Below are 12698 nucleotides of genomic sequence, written 5' to 3' on the forward strand. Positions count from 1 at the left end.
TGAGTAGACCCCTTCTGGCAGCTCTTCCCTGGAGCTCAATCTGTAGGAATGAATAGATGACATTAACTCCCAAGTCTTTTGTAAAAACAGGCCTATCATCAGTACATTCAAAAATAAAATAAATTTACCAATAAGATTGCTAAGAAAATGACATCCACATAGTTATCCTTTATTTTTCAGTAAATGTGTAAGATATCTCATGGAGCTTTTCAAATTTTAGGACTTTGTATAATGTTAAATTAAGACCTCAGGTTTAGAAGCTAGCTCACTTGAAATGTATTCTTCAGGCATTATTGTGAGAAATGCAAATGAGGGTGCTTCTCAAGGAAAGGGAAAGGCTGGAATATGCTGAATCTTAGCATAAAACTCTACATATTTACCTCTGTTGTGGGCTGAAGTGTGTACCTCCCAATTCATATGTCGAAGTCCTAACCCTCAGTACCTTAGAATGCACCTATTGGAGACAGGGTCTTAATGATGTAATTAAGTTAAAATGAAGTTATCAGGGTGGGTCCTAATCCAATATGAGTGGTGTCCTTAAAAGAAGAGGAAATTTGGACAGAGATGCACAGGGGGAGGACCACGTGAAGACAAAGGGAAAAGACAGTCATCCACAAGCCAATGAGACAGGCCTCAGAAGAAACCAACGCTGCCAGCACCTTAATCATGGGCTCCTGGCCTCCAGAACTGTGAGAAAATAAATTTCTATTGTTTCAGCCCTTCAGTTTGTGGTATTTGTTATGGCAGCCATAGCAAACTAATATACCTACCAGTTTAAATGAGAGTCATGTGAAATGGGCTACAAATCTTAGCCCGAAGAGTCTTCCTTCATCTTATATGTAAAAAAAAAAAATGATTAGACTATATTCTTTCCAACTCAGTCCACACAGTGAAACAAAGAAGCAGGTTGAGAAATACTAGCCAAAAGAGAGTATTACTCTCAGTAGAGAGGAGCAGCCAAACTATCATCTGTTAGCTAGTCCTCTGAACACTTCCTTCTCCCTCTCCCTCCTTCTTTTCTACCCTTCTCCCTCCCCTTCATACCCCACTCACATATAACCACATCCATGATTGTTAGGCCTGTGTGAGAGGTATCACTCCATATTCATCAGAGAACTGAAGGTGGCCTGTGTGGCTGGAGTGCTGAGAGCAAGGGAGAGTGACAAGCAATGAGGTTGGAGAGCTGGTCAGGGACTAGATGACTATAGACTATGACAAGAATTTTTATCTTAATCATAACAGCAACAAGAATCCATCACAGGGTTTTAACTGGGCAGATAACATAATCAAATTTGTTTTTGAAAGTCTTGCTCTATCTGTAATATGCATAATAGATTGAAGAGGGCATAGAGTGGATCTAGGAATATCAGCTTCCATGGTATTCCTATAGCTCAGGCTTGTGGCAATGGAGATGGAAAAAAAAATGGATTTAAGAATTAAGAGGTTCACCTATCACCCATTAGGATGGCTACTACCGAATAACTAGAAAATTGCAAGTATTGGAGAGGATATGAAGAAATTGGAACCCTGGGCACTGTTGATGGGAATGTAAAATGGGGTAGTTGCTATGGAAAATAGTATAGTGGTTCTTCAAAAAATTGAAAATAGAATTACTATATGACTTAGCAATTCTACTTCTGGGTAGATACCTCAAAGAATTGAAGGCTGGGACTCAAAGAGATATTTGTACCCCCACGTTCATAGCAACTTTGTTCTCAATAGCTGAAAGGTAGAAGCAACCCAAGCATCCATCAACAAATGAATGGATAAACAAAATATGCTATTTTGTTTATATATATCCACACAGGGGATATTATTCAGCCTTAAAAAGGAAGGAAATTCTGACACATGCCACAATACAGCTGAACCATGAGAATGTTATGCTAAATGAAATAAGCCCGTCACAAAAGGATAAATATTGTATGATTCCACTTAGAGTAGTCAGATTCATAGAGACAGTGGAATAGTGGTTGTCAGTGCTGAGGGAGGGGAAGAATGGGGAGTTATTTTTTAATAGGGACAGAGTTTAGTTTGGCAAGATGAGAATGTTCTAGAGATTGGTTGCATAACAATGTAAATATCCTTACTACTGAACTTAAAAGGACAGCTAAGATGGCAAATTTTATGTTATTTGTGCTTGACCACAATTTAAAAAATTTATTTGAAAAAAAACCAAAAAGAATTAAGAGATGTGATGGAAATAATCTGATCATGGGTTGGATATGAAGTGATGAAGGGGAAGTATCAAGAATAGCTCTTAGGTTTCTGACTTGCAAAATGGCTAAAAAGTGGTTCTATTCAGACAAGATTATGGGACACAAATAGTAAGTTCCATCTTGAACATTTTGACTTTGAGATAGATTTGAGACATTCATGTGGTAACATGGATTAGGCATCTAGGTATACGAATATGGAGCTTAGAGGAGTAGCATAGGGTTGAACTATGAGAGCCACCATATTGCATGTGAATGGGATTTATCTCCTGATTAACGGAAAGGAAGCCAATCAGAATCAATTAATCTGGAGGTTATTTAAAGGTTGGGTGGGAGAAGATGAAGGATGAGCTAAGTAAAGATAGAAAAGGATTCCAGAGATATTTGTGAGGTAGAATTACACAAATACGGGGATTGATTGGAGTGGTGGGAGTGGGGTCCATTAGAGGGTCATTGTTAACCCCTTTACGTTTTTAATTTTGGGAATTGGATAGATGGTGAGGTCATTAACTAAACCCAGAAATTTAGGAGGTGTAAGGAGGTAGAAAGTCATCATAAGTTTTGAACCTGTGAACATGAGGTATTTATGGGGAAAAAAATCAAAGTTGAGACATGTAATAGGCAGCCAGATAATTAGTCTGGGTATCTGTCACAAGCCCTGTCCTAAGGAGCCAGATCTGGGAATCAACAGTGTATAGATGAGAGTGGAAAATGAGCTGTGAAAATGAGCAGAACAGACCAAGAGAATAGGCACAGTAGAGAATAAGAAGGCTGAATACAGATCAGGCAGATAAATAGGAACCCAAAAGGAACATAAAAGTAAAAAAAGATGGGGAGAAAATATTGCTACAGAATCCAAGTTTAAGAAGGAAGCAAGTGCAAACGATGACACTGAGATCAGCTAGGCTACTGAAATTAGGACTGAGAAATATCACTAAATTGGTCAGTAAAGAGGCCCTTGATTGACCTGAGTAAGATTAGTTTCTGGAAAGTGGTTGAAGGACAGGAAGAATTTTGAGTGAATGGAGAAGTGAATTTCAGTAAAGGACTGTTCATGCATTATACTTTCTAGAGGTCGGCCAGAAGAAGAGGGGAGAGTGAAGGAATTGGCTGAAGGAAGACATTGAACTGAAAGAAGGTTTTTATTAATTGAAAGGTGATGACAAAATTTGTAGATGGAAAGGAAGGAACAAAGGTTAAAAAATACAGGAGGAAGAGGCATGGGGAAGCCCCAAAGAATAGGAAAAAAGAAAAAATCGGTGCACAGAAATGGGATGTTTAGTTCTCTAGTGTGTTAGGGAATGAGGTCAGGAGAAGCATGGCTATGGATACATTTAGCAATGGTGAGGAGGAGGAGGAAGTCAAGGAGATTCATGCCTAACTGCCTCCCTTTTTCTGTAAAATGAGAGACAAGCTCATTTCCTGAGAGCAGCAAATAGGGAATGGGGTCAGGGACTCCCAGATAGGGATGAAATATTGAAAATGAAGTACGAGAGGAAGTTCACTAGCATAGACTAAGGAGGTGCTGGGTGGTACTAACAGCTTGGAAACCATAAAGTATCAGGTGATATGATAGTGTAATCTCTTTTGAGAGTGAGCCATGGTCTGGTAGAAGCATGGAAGGCAGATGGTGCATAAATTAAGGAATTTGAAGGACAGGTGCAAAGAAAAAGTTTAAGTGGGTGAATGTGCTAGTCAATGAGGAGTTGAAGTAATGGCTTGTTGAATCAATCCTGGAAGAAGGAAGTGAAGCTAAGAGGAGAAAAATGAGACGTCAAGCCACATGAAATCTGAATGAAATCTAAAGGCAAAGATAGTCAAAGTTAGAGATTTGACAGCTGGAGGGATAGTATTTTATGGTTAGAAAGTAAAATTTTGGAGTGTAAGATTTTGGACATGGAGCAGTACCAGGCAAAGAAAAGATCATGGCTAGGAGAAGGGATTGGGTAAAGCATGGTTAAAAGTCATTGAAAGTTTAAAAAAAAAAAGGCATGGGTTTATTTTTATCATGATTTGCCATGAAAAATAAATCGAGGTGAGATCTGTGTGAGTAGTGACCAACCAGGGCTGGGGCTGCAGAAGATACGCTTAATGGTGATTGATTATGAGAAAACTTCCCCTTAGGAAAGAGCATTTGCTTATTCATTTATTTTTGTGCATGCTTATTTAAATAAAGGGAACGGGTGGTCTGGGTTTTTCCATTTCCAAAGTCAAATAATGAATTCTCCCTCAGTGCCACCAAATTGCAAATGAGTCACGATATAGTTGTGATTATTTCTTTAATTAGAATGTGACCTTAATACATTCCCAGAAACATAGTAAACTTCTGTTTGCTGATATACCCGGTGTTTTGTTAACTTTTTCACACATGCCATTTTCTGTTCATCCCAAAGCTTTATATTTAGGCCCATAAATGGACTTGGGAGAGTTTTCTTTTTCAGCACACAAGAGAAGAGAGGAGAAGGCTCTACCTTCCAGTTCTCCAAGCACAGAGCTGCTAAAATCAGGATGGATGACTGGAACAAATTGCAGCATTGGATGACAGTTGTCACGGAAAGTTTAAAATCCCTGTAAAGTTCTCTTAGTGAAATGCTATTATCTAACTAGCTCGGTTAGTCTTTATATTTTGTATTATTCTTGTTTGCTTGCATTGAGAACAAAGTTGATAGGGAACAGAGGTAAGATGACTTGAAAAAAGTTTATGTGGGTTAAACAAAGTCCATGAGGCTGATGGCTCGCTTCTTTCACTTTTAGGTGATTTGTTAAGCATATCAGCTGTCGGGCCATGCCCCGTAAGTTATCCATCAAGAGTGTTCCAGATTATTTATGGTGCAGTTTTATTCTTCATAGCTGTGTCTTAAAAGGCTGCGCAGAAAAAGCCACAGCACATTTACCTGAGCATAACTTCTATCACCTGGTGAGGCATTGAGATGGCCAGGGTACTGTGAAACATGCCTTTGGCTTCACTTTAAAGGGCCAGAAAATAGCCTGCTCTTGTTTTCCTGTGTTTGGTTTCATGTTATACATTGTCAGTGCTGCTGCTGGCAGAAAGCTAATTGTGCTGGTCTGGATCAAAGAGGTTAGTCAAACAGTGTGGGCAGAAGAGACACTGGATAGTCACTGACATGTTATTTGACAGAGCCAGAAATGGGTGATGGGGAGCAAGCAAGGTTGTTCAGCTGACTCAGGGGGTGCCAAGGGGACAGGTTGGCCCAGCACAGTCTGAGCAGAACCGTCCTCCCTTCTTGTCCCCCCCCAGGTATCTGTGGATCTTGAATCTTTTAAAATGGATTCATATTTCTTATGGACATACCAATAGTTCCTAAAGCTGGCTGCTATTCTTACCCCACCCCAGGCCACTGTTCAGTGTCAAAGCATATGGATCTACTTTTAACCAACAACACAGTTTGTCTAAACCTGAACACCTGACCTTTTTCCAGTCTAGTCCCTATCAAAATCTCTGTTGCGGGAAATCATAATTGCAAAGGAGCATTTGCAGATGTTACAAGTCCACCCACTCCCCCAGGTATAAAGAGCTTTTCCCTTGGTTGAAGAAGATCATCAGAGGACTGTCTACCTTGATCCTTATTATTGGTCCTTTGTCAAAGTGTTTTAAGTGACTTGCACTTTGGGGTTTGAACTGCTTTTGGGTCACTGTGCAAGTTTTCATCAGCTTTTACTATTGCTTTTACCATATTATGTGTTCGAGGGCATTGCTCACCACATCCCACAATGTCCCCTTTATGAGATCCCACAGGAGACACTGCTTTTAGGTGTCCGTACCAGGAAAAACCATGTTACTCCTGAGTAGTTGGTTTGCTTTCCTCTTAAAGACACGATTCAACTTGTAACATTATGTTTTTTCCTCTTTGCTGTAGCCATTAGGAAGTTAGAGCTGAATTTGATACATAGCTCTAAAAAATACAATGCTAATTTTATCCTTAGCTTTATTGTATTCCCATCCAGTTTACCTTTTATGCTAACTTCTTCAAGTGTTTTATATTCTTTTGTGATTGATGTATTAAGAACTAAAAGAAATTCTCTCTAATGTGAAGAAATTATGGTACACGATCTCAAGTATTTGCAAGTAAAATAGTAGAAAAGTAAAGAACAACTCCTGATGCTCAAAGAAAATGAAAGTAAAGAGTCCACGAGTACAACTGGCTCAGTTCAAAGTGTGTGTATGTTGCAAAGGTCTGCTGTGCAGCTTTGTGTAATTTAAGTCAAGAAAACATGGCTAGAATCAGTGTTCCCCAGAGTATGTCCTGTAGGACATTTGCTCTTAAAGGATTTTATGTTCAAATACATTTGGGATCCTCAAGGAATATAACTTTTTAAAAACCTGAGTTGCAGAATTTCTAGCAGTTCTTAACATACATTCATGGTGGATCTTCAGGAGGCAGACTATGTTGTGCTGAGTTTCTAAATTTATTTGGCCGTTTGTTTTTCTTGGAGCATCTCCAAGAGCTAATCTTCTTTGAGAAATGCTAGGGTAGAATCATGCTATTATTATTATTATTAGAAAGGACTTTCTGTTTTCTCTTAAAAAGTATAGGGCAAAGGCTTAGATATTCATTCATTGTATTCTTAATTTCTTGTTTAAAATTTAAAGTGTCAATGCACTAAGAATGTAAGTAATCCAAAACTTTATAAGCCGTGTATGGCATTTTTCTGGATTTATTTAGCAGGGTCTTTCATATTTAGGTTATTCCTTCTTCATTTAATAGTTAAGGTTCTTAACTATAGGATAATGTGATGTTCAGGTGGAATCCTTGGCAACATTCTGATTTGATGACATAGTTACACTTCAGGAAGGCACAGTAGTGAAGTGGTTGGAATTTGGAATGAGACATGGTTTCAATTTATATCTCTGTTACTTAATAGATAGTGACTTACTAGATCTGTGACCTTGGGAAAGTTACTTAAATTCTATAAGCCTCCGTGTCCTCGGTATCCTCGGTGTCCTTTTATATTAAATTAATTCATATGTGTGTGCATGTGTATAGTACTTGACCCAGTGATTTTCATGTAGTAAGTACCTAGTAAGCAGTAACTATCATAATTTTTATTTATTTAGCAAACGTTTATTGAGCAACTGCCCAATAATGGGCACTATGTTATATGTATGGATATAAATATGAATGAGTCATAGTCCCTGCCCATGAAGAACATAGTCAAGTAGACAAATAACAGTTACATAAAGGTATAAAGTGAAGAGTTTATGAATGGTAAATAAAAGTATAGAAAGGAGTGGAATCATGGAAGAGAGAATTTTCAGTTCTTTTGGGACAAGGTGGAAATGTGGTTTACGCGAGGGAACCTAGTGAATGCTGCATTAGAAATTAAAAGGGGATTAGATGTTTTCCAGGGAGAGGGACAGTGAGGCCAGGGCTGCTGGGGAGAGGGATTCCAAGCTGACTTATGAGAATGAAAAAAGGAAGAATAAATTTAGGAAGATACAAAGAGCTCAGAATAGCTGTGAATGGCACCTGTAGGCAAAGATATGAAACAGAGTGGCTGATGTTGGCAGTGGATAGATTGTGAAGGTCTTAAATCCCAAAGTGAAGCATTTGCAAATTATACTCTAAGCAGTAGGGAGGCATTGAGACATTTCAGCGGTGGGTAACCTACCATATTTGTTTTAGGTCAGTACTACTCCATTTGTGGTCTGTGTACTTGCTGCATTAACAGCACCTGGGAGCTTTGCTAGAAATATAAATACTTGGACCCCATGCAAAGCTACTGAATCAGTCTCGGCAATTTATGTTTTGGCAAGCTCTCTAGATGATTTCTTCGTAACATTAAGTTGAAGAAGCACTGTTTTAAATGGATCACTCTACATACTTCATAGAGGGTAGACTGGACACTCTCCAATTAGAAGTAGAGAGATTAATGAGTGAAGAACCATCATCCAGGCAAAGAATGATGGCAGGGTCTGAACTTAGATGTGGAGAAAAAAGAGGAAGAGACAAATAGTAGAAATAATAACAAAGTTTACTTTATGGAATCTTAGTCATTGCCTGGGTATTGTATTAAGAAAAAGGGATGATTCAGGGATAACTGTCAGTTTTCTTGCTTTATTTATTATCTTAGATATTATGCTTTGAGATAAGGAATATAGGAAGAATGTAAGGTTTTTTGTTTTGTTTTATTTTTTTGGCAGTGAGAGGGTTCAATTATAATTTTTGTTTCCAGTATATTAGAAGTGCCTGTAAGATATCCAGATAAAGGTGTACTATTGGCTTTGTACACAAGGGCCCAGTGCTGAAGGATGGCATCCTGAACAGTGTTATGGATTTAGGACTCATCAATGTCAAAGAGTGGCTGAAAAAGCAGGAACGAATGCAATTGGAAAGTATAGAAATTTGGGTAACAGCAGAAGTATTAGTGGGCTTTTATTATCAGGGCACTGTTTATCTCTCTACCTCGCCTCACACCATGTGCTCTTAGCAGTGACCCACCAGTCAAGCTAACGCACTTGACATTCACTGAACACACATGATATCGTAACCTCAAAGTGTTTGCACATACTGTTCCCTCTGTCAAGAATATTCCTGGCCTCATTCCCTTGTTCAGTTCTCTGCATCTAGCAAATTCCCATTGATCCTTCAAGACCCACCTCCAAAATAATCCCCTATCCAGGAAAAGTACTTCTAGATTTTGCTTAGGGTTACTACATTAAGTACAATGGACTCTTTGTTTCTTTGTTTCTTTTATGCTTAGGTCCTGATGTTACTATGTCTGTTAAACATTTCACCCATCTCCTAACAGGATACCTGACACATAGTAAGGTGCTCAATAGCTAATTGTTGGATGAATAATGAAAGAATGGTCAGAGGGTGAAAAGTTTTCAAAGGACTAAGAAAGCATAGTATTAGAAGAAGAAGTGGAAGTAGGGAGTGACAGCATAGAAACCGATGATGGAAATTTCTGGAAAGGAGTGGTCAGTAGTGTTAAAACCTTCCAAGCGATCATGTAACATTAAGACGGGAGATGTCCATGGGATTTAATAATCAAGTCATGGTGCCCTTTTCCAGGATGGTTTGATGGGGTGAGCTCTTAAAAGAAACCGGATTGTAGTATTTGAAGAACAGCTAGTGTGTAAGAGTAGAACCTAAAACTGTAAGTATCTGGCCCAGGATAGAAAGGATGGAAGAGGGGACATGGGGTCAAAAGAAATTTCTTTGAAATGAGAGATGATTTAATATATATGTGCTGTTGAATAAGGGCCTGGTATAAGGAGGAATCTAAAGTAAAGGCGGAGTGATAAGTGAACCAGATTCCAGCTTAGCAGAAGGGATCAATCTTCATGAAAAAGGATTAATCTTAAACTGGAAGAGGGCCTGGAAGGGAGTGGAGATGGGTATGGACATAGACAAGTTTATGGGGGTGGGGAAGGGAGTTTAGAGAGTGGAGGATTGACAGCTTAATTTTCTCAGTGGAATAGGGGACAAACTAGAAGTTCCTATTTATGAACTTGTGTGTGTGTGTGTGTGTGTGTGTGTGTGTGTGTGTGTGTCTAGGGGTCATTTGGTCAGGCTGGGGTGTGCTCATGGAAAGGAATGAAAGGTTCTAAGTAGTCATGTAAGACCTGACCGAGAGCCCTGACCAGAAACACGTTTTTTTTTCTCAGAAAAGGAAGTCTTATCATTTTAAGGGTAATTTCCTTATGAATTCTAAGAGTTTATTGATTTTGATGAGAACTTTTTATTGAGTATGTAGGAGTGCCATAAGGTCATTATTGATTCATGATATTATCCTCAAGAGACTATTACTGAGGAAAAATTAAAGGGCTATCCTTCCATATTTCAAAGAATGTTATTTGTCTCACCATCAGGATATTTATGCACTATGTAAATGATCTGAACATTTAATAACAGTGTGATCCACGTGAGCCTCCCACATTACAAGAGGAAGACAGAAGAATCCAACCATGTTATTACTTTGGTTGAGTTTATCATATCCCTTAGTTAAATGCATGAGCAACCCATGCTGTGCTGCCTTGAAAAAACTATTAATCAGTATAAAAATATAAAGATATACACCTTGAAATGATGGTTTTATGTCCCAAGTGGCATCATAATATTAATTATTAACATCTTACATAATGCCGTATATTACGCTGCAAGCTTTCTTAGAGTAATCTCATTGAAATGTCATAATAATTCAAGGAGGCAGAAAATATTTAAGTCGTATTTTATAGATGAAGAAACTGAGTCTTAGAAATAGGTAGCTTGCTTCTCCTTTGGCTTGCCATTCATCGGAGGAGATGTAAAATTCAGAGGGCCTGGTATTTAGTAAGCTTAGAGTTCTGCATGTAGTTGCAGTTCTACAACTTTTCAAGTTTTCCAATTTTATGACATTGAATAACCTAGGTAGGGAAGTTCAAATGTCCAGGGTAGCCCAGACTAGCCCCTATGCTCATGTTGGACAAATACAGGGCATATGTGCCTTCCCATCCCCCTCTGTGCCCATTGCAGACATTGGTAATCAGTCATAGCACACTTTTCTTGGAGTCCAGGCTTGGCCTCAGAAACCTTCAAGAGGTAATGCTTCAAGCAACCACTACTAATTGATTTATCATATTTTGAATCACAGCTGGTGGACAGGAGTATCAGTTTGGATCTTCTGAACAGCAGCCAAGATGGGATGAGACCAATAAGAGGAAATGCCTGTGAAGATAAAGGGGAAGGGAGAAGTTGTAGGCAGGGAGAGTCTTCAGACCATGGTGCAGGTTTGACATCTGTGAAAGGACAGAGGGACTAAACGATTGCATAGGCAGATTCTCAGATTGTAGCACAGTTCTGAGAATGTCTCAGGGAGGATGATGGGTTTCTTGAGCAAGGGTGTCTCTTCGAATACTCCCCTATTGGGCAAGAATGGGCTGGCCCTCATACTTGCTTTCCTTGCCATACTCAGTCACTGGTTGTGAGCCTGGGGGAATCACGGCCTTGGAGCTAGAAGCCACAAATCAGCTATGCTCTCTAAGACAGTGTCCCTTGGTGAAGATCTGAGTGCACACTTCTCTGGCAGCACAATGAGTATCTCTAGAAATGTCTTAGCTGATTCTTTATAGGTCTGCTAGGAACTGTGATTTGCTACCAAAGCTGACAATTCACAAAGCCACTGAAAATGTCTTAGCAGCTAGAAGATAAGAAGTTTATTTCTTTTTCGAAGCTGTGGCTCATATCTCTGAGTTTAAAGGAGTTGTATGTGGAAGAAGTTCCTGTGTGTTTGTAAAGTCTTCTCCTCCTCCGCTCCCCTTCAAACTTTGAGGAAGAAGTATGGCAGCCACTATTTTTTTTTTCATCTGCCAACTAATCCTTGGTCTTATCACTTCATCCAGCTGGAAATTATGTTTCACTTCCACTTAGCAAAAACCATCCTCTTTGTTACAAGGATTGAAAAATAATAATATGATTTGTAAAGTAAAACATTGGTATCTACAGGGAATATGTTAAGATCTCCAAATATTCCCTGAAATTAAAAATATAGAAATGTTTATATTGCTCATTGGCTTTCTCCCAAGTATTTTTTCACTGAAAGACACATGCATTTATCTTTCTTATGTGATGGACATTTTTTTCTTAACAAGGAAACAAAGATTCTGCCACATCAAGAGTCACTAACAATAAGTAACAACTCAGCAGAGCTGTTTGGCTGGTAAGTTTATTCACTAGCTAAGTGAATTGGTCCTGCACACCACCCTCAGAGCATGTGGGATTCAGTGTACTCTGGAAAGATTATATGTTACCACATGTAACGATGACAATGATCACAGCTAATACCTATCATTTATTTATTGCTCATTGCCAAAACACTGCATCTGAAAAACATTAATATCAGTTATTCACAACAACCCTGTGAGATAGTTGGTACTATTCCCTTTTACAGAGTAGAAGGGGAAAAAAAGGATCAGAGAGATTAATGATGTTACCAAAATCAAACAGTTAGTGAGTGGTAGAGCTGACATTTAATGCCACACACCCTTTGGCTCCAAATCCCAGCTCTTAATTACTACTTAGGGTTATTCATAATGAGCCAGAAGTTGTAGGTCAAATCAATTTACACCAGGGGTCTGCTGCGTATAATAATGTATCACCCCAATTTGATCTGATTTGCCTTTAGAGCTGGATGCAAATACCGCGTAGTACATGTATAGTTAGTAAGTCAACCTCTGTCTAAATGTTGTAATTGTGCCTTACAGCTGAAGGTTAGCCTAAGAAAAAGGAGCTTTGTAAAGGGACTTTCCTAAGGCATATTAAAAATAGAGAACAATTTCTGTTTAGCTCTTCTCATAGTTATCTTGCGGCCAAGGACCATGATATAAGCTATAAGTGAGTAGAGGCCATGTCTAGCTTATCCCCAGCTTCTAGCACCATGCCTGGAATATAAAGGAAGCTCCATACAGATAATGCACGGAGAATTACTGGCACACTGCTGAGAAAATGTGATGTTCATTTAAAAGAAGATCATAGGCAGGAA

General features: G+C 38.8%; 1 protein-coding gene across 2 annotated transcripts in view; it reads left to right on the forward strand.

Annotated features, from left to right (window-relative positions):
- Nucleotides 1–12698, forward strand: part of LOC105235528 — a 474820-nt gene that overhangs the window by 254561 nt on the left and 207561 nt on the right. Inside the window, exons 4-5 of one of the 2 annotated variants that reach the window (XR_004628831.1) lie at nt 9251–9335; nt 11809–11876. The exons of the other annotated variant lie outside the window; for it this stretch is intronic. The gene's annotated coding sequence lies outside the window, so the exon portion shown is untranslated. The remainder of the gene's footprint in view (nt 1–9250; nt 9336–11808; nt 11877–12698) is intronic. 2 annotated transcript variants of the gene reach the window in all.

Source organism: Ailuropoda melanoleuca, chromosome 11, assembly GCF_002007445.2.
Source record: "Ailuropoda melanoleuca isolate Jingjing chromosome 11, ASM200744v2, whole genome shotgun sequence".
Lineage (NCBI taxonomy): Eukaryota > Metazoa > Chordata > Mammalia > Carnivora > Ursidae > Ailuropoda > Ailuropoda melanoleuca.